Source organism: Saccopteryx bilineata, chromosome 5 (genome assembly GCF_036850765.1).
Source record: "Saccopteryx bilineata isolate mSacBil1 chromosome 5, mSacBil1_pri_phased_curated, whole genome shotgun sequence".
In the NCBI taxonomy this organism is placed as follows: domain Eukaryota; kingdom Metazoa; phylum Chordata; class Mammalia; order Chiroptera; family Emballonuridae; genus Saccopteryx; species Saccopteryx bilineata.
Window position 1 is genome coordinate 128,451,622 of NC_089494.1, and position 9,719 is coordinate 128,461,340.

The following is a 9,719-nucleotide window of genomic DNA, read 5'->3' on the forward strand; positions in this document are numbered from 1 at the left end:
TATATCCTTAAGCATATTTCTTATAGCTGTTTTAGGTTTTTGACTTATAATGCCTCCTTCTTTTATCCTTTGTGTCTGTCACTATGGATTCATTCTCCTCCTGTTATGAGTCTATTCCTGCTTCTTCGCATGCCTGGCAAGTCCCTACTGATTATAAGATACATTGAATGTATGCTCTGAGCACTTGAGTTTGTTGTGTTTCATTACAAATGCTGTATTTGTGCAGTTATTTGCAGATTGTTCCTAGCCTGTTCAGGCTTGCTATTCTGCTTGGGTAAGGCACAGCCATAGCCCTCACTGCTCGTGGGCCAGCTTTGCCCACTGCGGTGGCTATACCCTTTTGATGATTTTTCCTAGTGTCCCAAGTATTTTGTGGTTTCTTTACTTTGGCCGAAGAGATACAGATTGTTCCCATCCCTCCGTTAGCTCTGGGAAATGACTAGTTGACTATTTGCGGATTTTATTTCTGACCTTACAGACAGTCCCTCTCATTTATTTAGGTCAGTGCTCAGCTTGAGATACATGAGAGTTCTCAGCATTTCTCAGCAGGTCTCTGTCCTTGCGTGTGTGTGTGTGTGTGTGTGTGTGTACACACATGTGCGTGCACATGTCCCTATTTCCTCATATTGTGTCACATAATATATAATATTGTGTCACATAATAATAATATCCAGCTATCAGCGTCATGCACTGTCTCCTCAACTCAGGAAGCCATGTCAGCCCAGGGTGACTTCTTCCTCCCTGGCCTGCAACCTAGAACTGCCCCCAGGAAAGACACTTGTCCTCTTGTTCCTTTTCCTCCTGTAAGGTGTGCTGTGTCTCACTCTAGTTTTTCATATGTAGCCTAACTTCCATGTTTGCCAATTCCATTTTGCTAATTCACTGACTTGCTAAAATATGTTTGTAAAACTCATGTCAGTCTTAGCGGTGCTTTTGCCTTATTTGCATCCAGACACCAAACTAAGGGGACGTTTGAGTTTCCTAACATGCACTCTCCCACACAGGACACTCTGCCTTTTTACTTCCCTTCTCACGCTCTAAGCACATGTCTTTTTTCAAGTATATAATATATATATTTAGTGGGTGTTAGTGGGTGGTGATCTCACTGTTTCAAATAGCTTTCACACATAGTTACGGACACACCATCTCAAGTTTCTTAACATCAGAAAGGCTGAGAGATCTGAAGGTGAAAAGAATGTGTGTCAGGGAAACCTCTCAGGCCTGAGTGAGACTCTGCTGCTGTGAGATGAGGGCTCACAAAGTAACACTACGCATGAAATGAAGAACATGTGCTGAAACAGAAGCCCGTGTAGGGTGAGGTTTCCTGCAGACCGACTGATCAAATGTTGTTGCCCAAGTCCCTTGTGCGTTTCCTTCTTTATTATAGGAACTGTAACCAGATTTCTGGTGGCCAAAATGAACACACATAAATATAGATGTACTAGGAAAATTTACTTCTGAAGAACAAACATGTATTTAAAATTTTCAGCTGGACCTTTTCTTCCCTCCATGCCTCCCTCAAAATACAGCAGCACTAAAAACCTGTTTAATACACATAATCTTTGTGTCTTGTTTACAAATGGGCCCTAGACTTTTTGTTATGTCTCTAAATCCTTGACATATTAGTAATTCGACTCTAACCAGGACAGCTTCCGTATCCATCAGGATAGTCGGACATTCTTACAAAAATGATTGATTTTCTGTAGGAGGGTCTGTGTAACTAGATGTTTATGTGCAGGTCTTCTTGAGAACGGGTCCTTTACTATAAACATTAGCTTTCCTCCAACATCCAGCAGAGAACCTACTCTTCTACCCATTAATACCTGTGTAGCTACCACTCACACACGTACACTGCGACATATTCTGAAAAGGCCTGTAAGATTGGTGTGTATATATGTGTGTGTGTTTAAATCAGAATGACCTTTGTTGTATATAAAATACAAGTACAAAAGTGAACTCTTTTGTGTGAAGATCACCTCCTGTACAGTCTGAGATTCTACTATGAAATCATTAATTCACTTGAGTTAGCAAGAATGTTATTTTAAAGACACAAGTACATATTTGTGACATCCAAACAATTGCAATTTAACAGAATGGTAGATGCAGTATTGTGGCAATCGCATATTCTGATTTTCAAGGAGAGCTCTTTGTTCAAATAGTCTGTCTTTTTAAACAAATTAATTCTCTACTAATTTATTTCAGTGTTTCAGAAAATAAAGTTGGCCTGTGCTCAATGCATAGACCTCCAAAGAGTTTCAACAGTCATTTTTCCTCTAAGTCTGAAATGCAATTATATATGCTTAGAAAAATGAAATTTGAAAGTACAGACAAATAACAAGAATGACTTTCTGTGTGAGAAATAGGACATAGTGAGGACTCTCAGGAGGCCAAGAATTCAGGAAGGCAATGGACAGAAGGGCAATGTGAAGCCACAAAGTGAAATAACAATTTTGAAGGCATGTAGAAAGGCCATAATTATATATTTACCAGAGCCCAGCTAGTTTCGTAACTGTCAAAATACATCAACAGGCCCCAATTTTGGCCCCTAGGTATATTTGACAAGGAAAATTAATTCCATAATCATGTGCTTATAATGAAACAATTTCCAGAAATTACTGAAATGCATGTTCTGACATTTTGAGTATTTTGTGGTCCTAGGCCATGTGGTGGTCAAGTGTTTCAGACACAAGGTTCAGGTATCCTTAGCCAAGACTATACAGAAGTGGTGTGATTCACTTGATTACGTCCTGCAGGAAGTGCACTGCAGGAAGAAACAATGGTGTCTGCACAACTTTTTTCATGAACATAAGCTAACAGACACTGCAATGACTGTGTGAATTGTCACATCTTGAATGAGCATCTCAGGTCCTGATTTTGGTGGGTCTTGAAATCACGTTTGTAAACATCTGTTGCCAGGGCACTGGATGGGAAGCAACATCCTTGATGTTGACAAGAAACTGTTATAAGGGGTAGCCAACTTTGCTGATAAATATTCCCAGCCTATCATATAGGTAATATATTGAGAAGAGCATCATATTTCTTTAGGAAAAAAATTGTATTTGGCCACAATTTTGCAACTAGTTGAAGGCATGAACTTTGTGAAGTCTGTGGCTCTTCTCTGCAAATGGTTCATACCTTTTGAATTAGTCCTCACCTTCCCATTCCCACTATTCCCACTTTACTAGGCATAATATTCTTTCACCCAGGTTAACCCAGAGGCCTCTTAACTGTTTTTCTACCTCTGTCTCCTGCCCCATTGTTTCTCCAGGCAGAAGTCAGAATTGTTTCTCTAGCATCTGTTTATGTTAATCTCCCTCTCCCTGGCAGAGCCCAGACAAATTGTGATCTGATTCCTGCTCAGGTCTAGTGAATTCTGTCTGTCCACTTTCTCTCATCACCAGCCAGCTTAGTTTTTAATTGCAGCGCTGAACTCCATCCTGAAATCTAGAAATATATATGAGATATATTTTTCTTATGTATTTTCTTGGTTTTTTTATTATTTTTAAATTACAGTTAACATTCAATATTATAGCAGCTTCAGGTGTACAACAGTGCTTAGATATGTAACATGTTATTTACCTTCTTTATAAAGTTTTAAATCCCATAGACATATTAAAGCTACCTAAGCCCGAAGCTGAAGTCAGATTTTTCCATCAGAGGTGCTTTATTTCCAGGTGCATTATTCATTCATCCAATGATAAATGAGGAGCCGTACATTTAAAATTTAGTTTTGAAAATTTTTCTTCATTCAATCAACAATTACATTTTTACAATTTTGCTCAGAAGAGTCTTTTTTTTGTGTGTGTAGGAGAGACAGACAGACAGGAAAGGAGAGAGATGAGAAACATCAATTCTTTATTGCAGTTCCTTAGTTGTTCATTGATTGCTTTCTCATATGTGCCTTGACCAGGGAGCTACAGCAGAGCAAGTAACCCCTTGCTCAAGCCAGCGACCTTAGGTTCAAGCTGGTGAGCTTTGCTCAAACCAAATGAGCCTGCATTCAAGCTGGCGACCTTGGGGTCTCGAACCTGGGTCCTCCACATGCCAGTCAGATGCTCTATTCACTGTGCCACTGCCTGGTCAGGCTACTCAGAAGAGTCTTAATTCAATTTTTCTTTCACACTATTTTAGATTTTTTAAATTTTTACATCCATCTCCCATTTATTCATAAGCATTTTGAAGTTAGGAGATATCAGGCACTTAGATCCCTTACACGAGTGTAGACTCAATTAACGGTTGGTAAATTGCTCTATATGTACAAGAAAGGAGTACTTGGTGGCATTCCCTTTGTTCTATATGATTCAGAGTTATAAACTCAACCTTTTTATGGGACATAAAACATAATAGGTGAGCTTCTTTCTGACTCAAACTTGTTCCTGCCACAGTGAAGCAATACAGCAATGTTTTGAATGATAAAGAAATTTGTAATTCCCTAATCATAGACCATTACTAAAACATTTAAGAATCCTTATTTTAGTCATGAAGCAATAGCACTGAGATTGCATCATCAATAATAGTAAAAAATCAATTTAAAGCTGACAACATATTGTCAACCATAAAAAAACCTAACAAAATAACTTTTACATTATGATCATAGTTTGTAAAATTGAAGGCCTATTACTGTGCACATGAATACAGATATTTAAATGACTGGTCTTAAACTACTAGCAATGATAATCTCTTTGTTTGTAATTTTCTTTTATAGTTTGGGGGGGGGTACATTTCTTTATTTTAAAAATTTCTTATATTATAGATGACATCAGAGTAATGGCGCGGTAGGAAGTGATAGTGATAAATCTCTCCCAAAACTCAACAAGATCTTCAACCAGAAACAGAAAAACCTATCCTTGGAGCATCCAGATGTTTCGCAATACACCCAAAGGTATGGTTGAGCGAAAAACTGGCTAAATATATAATCAAACCCTGAAGGAAATAAGGAGTAAGAAATGCTCCACCTTCCTCACTAACCTATATAGGGCTGCTTTCACTGGGAACTGAGAATATAGAAACTGAGGTGGGCAAAGGGTGTGAATAGATCCAGGCCACGGCACAAATGGCTGAACCAGGCTATGGCACAGAGATCCAAGCTGAGGAAAAACTGTGCCTGTGGCAACCCAGTCAATACAAGCTAACACTTGCGCCAAACCCAGAAAAAGAAAGACAAGTGGGGCAGCCATTTTCCCCGATATCCTGGTTGGCGCGCGCAGATAGTGGGTGAGAGATTGCTCCGAGTGCCTCATCAGTGGGTGCTCGTGTTACCCCACAGAGAGGCAGAGTCAGGGGCCTTTGTGTGCGGAATCTCCGGGCTGCCCCAGTGCCCTAAAAAAGCTGCGCACAGGGAGGGAGCGAGAGCCAATTCCAACGCTGGAACTTTTCTGTATGGGCGGGGGTTTCAATCAGAGGGTGAGGCGGCTGGCCTGATATCCTGGTCAGCATGCATGGAGCATGGAGAGTGGATAAGAGATTCCTCCCAGCACCTCAGGAGTGGGAGCCCATGTTATCCCACAGAGGGGAAGAGTCAGAGGCCTTTGTGTGAGCCAAAAGCGGAATCTCGGGCCGCCCTACTGCCCTGAAAAAGCCGCGCATGGGGAGGGAGCAAGAGCCAATTGCAACACTGGAACTTTTCTGTGCGGGCAGGGGTTTCACTCAGAGGGTGAGACTGCCAGCCTGATATCCTGGTCTGCGCGCGCAGATAGTGAGAGAGAGATTCCTCTGATTGCCTCGGCAATACGCACCTTTGTTATCCCACAGAGGGGCAGAGTCAGGGGCCTTTGCGTGGGCCAAAAGCAGAATTTCCAGGACGCCCCAGTGCCCTAAGAAAGCCGCACATGGGGAGGGAGCGAGAGCCAATTCCAACACTGGAACTTTTCCGTGTGGGCGGGGGTTTCACTCAGAGTGTGAAACTTCCAGCCTAATATCCTGGTCTGCGCACACAGATAGTGAGTGAGAGTTTCCTCCAAGCGCCCCAGGAGTGGGCGCCCACCTGCCCACCCATGTTAAGAAACAGAGTGGCAGAGCCAGAGGTCTTTGAGTGGGCAGAAGCCCCGCCTGATTATGCTAGCAGCTCTGACTGACTGAGCCTTACCCAGAGCCCTGTGCCGAGTGGGAATAGTGTGGGGAGTTGCCAGCTCTTTGAGCCTCTTACTATCCAGGCAAAGGCAGCAGCAACCCCATAGCTGGATTATCAGTCTACTAATTGAGGAAGGAAAGACTAGGAGAGAGGCTCCAGGAACACGGACTCTCTCACTGTCGGAGCGCATAAATGCTAATGAGCCTCGACTGCCAACGAGACTAAAGCACAATACATAACATCGCCATAGAGACTTATCAACTGCAAACCTCTACCTGAGTGTGCCAAAGGGGTAGAACCCAGGGTACAGAGTCACCAACCAGGAAGAGGGAGAGAACAGAAAAAGCAAAAAGATAACCTCTCAAAATCAAGAATAATCCGCAGACTTTATAACCTATCCCATATTATTATATTTGTTTGTTTGTTTTTCTTATCTTCATTCTTGATTTTTTTTTACTCCTCCAATTTGGTCATTTAACTCTATGCTGGTCTTACTCTCTCCTCTCCTTGAACTACACCACCCATAAGTGTAACATCTCCCATTATCTTTTCTTTACTCTTCCCTTCTCTCTATGAGGGTTGCACTCCAAAACCCTTAAATTTCTCTCTCTCTCTCTCCTATTTTTTCTTTTTTCTTCTTTTATTGGTCCCTCTTTTTTTCTCTCTCTCTTTCTTTTCTCCCTCTATATTAGTTTTTTCCTTTCTCTTTATGTCTCCACTCATTCAAACCTCAATAACAAACAAATTACCTTATCTGGGACTCAAACTTATGTTTGTGGCATTTTGGGGGGGGGGTTACTTCACCTTTTTAACTCACTAGCAGTACTCCCATCCCTGAGTCTCCATTTTATCTAGTTCTTCTTCCACTAAACACGGCAGTAATTTTTTAATTAGTGCCCCCATTTTCTTGTTTCCCTCTTATTCCTCTCATTATAACTCTTAGTCAACCAACACCTAAAAGAAAATAATTTTATTCTTCACCCAAATTTTTTCCTTATTTGCTTTTTGTGGGTCCACACCCCCTTTTTTCTGTTTTCTTTTTGTTTTGTTTTGTTTTTGCCCCTTTATTACTTCTCCCCAATTCAGGCCCTCCATTACAGGCATTGTTTGTTCTATAGTATGATATAATTACAATTCACCACAAGATTTTCTCAAGAAAGAGGGGAGAGAAGAGGAGAGGAAAAAAAAAGGAGGGAAATAATTTTCTTTTTTTAAATTTATTTTATTTTTCTTTATTTAATTATTAATTTTTTAAAAAAATTCTTTTCTATTTTTATTTTTTATTTTTTAACTTTTTATTCTTTATTAAATCTCATTAATACTATCAACAAAACTACCCTCAATGCCATTAAAGAAGAGAAAATCGAATATTATGGATACAAAAGAAAGAGAGGTAACACAGATTGGTGAGGAAAAAATCTATGGAGAAAACATTTAATATATTGGAAACCTTGGAGCTAAATGACAGAGAATTCAAGATAAAAATCCTAAAAATCCTCTGAGATATACAAGAAAACACAGAAAGGCAATTTAGGGAGCTCAGAAAACAACTCAATGAACACAAAGAATATATGTCCAAGGAAATTGAAACTATAAAAAAATTTCAAACAGAGATGAAAAACTCAATTCATGAGCTGAAAAACGAGGTAACAAGCTTAGCTAACAGAACAGGCCAGATAGAAGGTAGGATTAGTGAAATAGAAGACAAGCAACTTGAGGCACAAGAGAAGAAGAAAGAAACTCAAAAATTTAAAAAAATGAGATAGCCCTACAGGAATTATCTGACTTCATCAAAAAGAATAACATAAGAATAATAGGTAGATCAGAGGGAGAAGAGAGAGAAAATGGAATTGAGAAAATACTCAAACAAAAAATAGATGAGAACTTCCCAAGCCTGTTGAAAGAACTAAAGCCTCAAATTCAAGAAGCAAACAGAACTCCGAGTTTTCTTTTTATTTTTTCTTTTTTTTTTTTTAATAATTTTATTTTTTAATGGGGTGACATCAATAAATCAGGATATATATATTCAAAGATAACAAGTCCAGGGTATCTTGTCGTTCAATCATGTTGCATACCCATCACCCAAAGAAAAAATATGGAATGCTTCACGAATTTGCGTGTCATCCTTGCGCAGGGGCCATGCTAATCTTCTCTGTATCATTCCAATTTTAGTATATGTGCTGCCGAAGTGAGCACCCGAGTTTTCTTAACCCCAACAAACCTACTCCAAGGCACATGATAATGAAATTGGCACAAAACAACGGCAAAGAAAAAATTTTCAAGGTAGCCAGGGAAAAGAAGAATACAACATATAAAGGAAGGCCCATTAGATTATCATCAGATTTCTAAACAGAAACTCTACAAGCTAGAAGAGAGTGGACCCCAATATTTAAAGTCTTGAAAGAGAGGAACTTTCAGCCATGAATACTATACCCATCAAAGCTATCCTTCAAATATGAAGGAGAAATATAAACATTCACAGATATAGAAAAGATGAGGGAATTTATCATCAGAAAACCCCCACTCTAGGAAATACTAAAGGGGGTTCTCCAATCAGATACAAAGAACAACAACAACAACAAAAAAACAAAGCCACAAGTAAAAGCTCCAAAAAGAACACAATAAAACCAAATTTAAACTGTGACAACAACAAAAAGAAAGGGATGGGAGAGGATGGAGATTAACAGTAGCAAATGATGATGAAGTGCAAAAGTACTCACAAAATAGTGCGCTACAATGAATAGGGTAGGAACGCTTTTCATTACTTAAAGATAATCACCATTAAAAAAACCACCACAGAAGCACATGAGATAAAAAACATAGCAACAGAGGAAAGATGTATGAAATACAACCAAATAGAAACAAAAGATAGAAAAACGAAAGAGAAGAATCAAACAAGACACAAAACTAACAGAAAGCAATATATAAAATGGCAATAGGGAGCTCACAGGTGTCAATAATTACACTAAGTGTAAATGGATTAAACTCACCAATAAAAAGGCACAGAGTAGCAGAATGGATTAAAAAAGAAAATCCAACTCTATGCTGTCTACAGGAAACTCATCTAAGTAACAAGGATAAAAACAAATTCAAAGTGAAAGGCTGGAAAACAATACTCCAAGCAAATAACATCCAAAAAAAAGCAGGTGTAGCAATACTCATATCTGATAATGCTGACTACAAGACAGAAAAAGTACTCAGAGACAAAAATGGCCATTTCATACTGGCTATGGGAACACTGAATCAAGAAGATATAACAATTCCTAATATATATGCACCAAACCAAGGAGCACCAAAATATATAAGACAGCTATTTATTGACCTTAAAACAAATACTGACAAAAATACAATCATACTTGGAGACCTCAATACACCGCTAACGGCTCTAGATCGGTCATCCAAACAGAGAATCAACAAAGATATAGTGGCCTCAAACAAAACACTAGAGCACCTGGATATGATAGACATCTACAGGACATTTCATCCCAAAGTGACTGAGTATACATTTTTCTCCAGTGTACATGGATCATTCTCAAGAATTGACCATATGTTGGGCCACAAAAACAACATCAGCAAATTCAGAAAAATTGAAGTTGTACCAAGGATATTTTCTGATCATAAAGTCTTGAAACTAGAATTCAACAGCAAA

General features: G+C 39.2%; 1 non-coding gene across 1 annotated transcript; it reads right to left on the reverse strand.

Moving 5' to 3' along the window:
- Positions 1-8,159: 8,159 nt before the first annotated feature.
- Positions 8,160-8,266, reverse strand: LOC136307068 (U6 spliceosomal RNA). The gene has a single exon (XR_010725760.1). It is a non-coding gene; the product is annotated as a U6 spliceosomal RNA (small nuclear RNA).
- Positions 8,267-9,719: the final 1,453 nt, after the last annotated feature.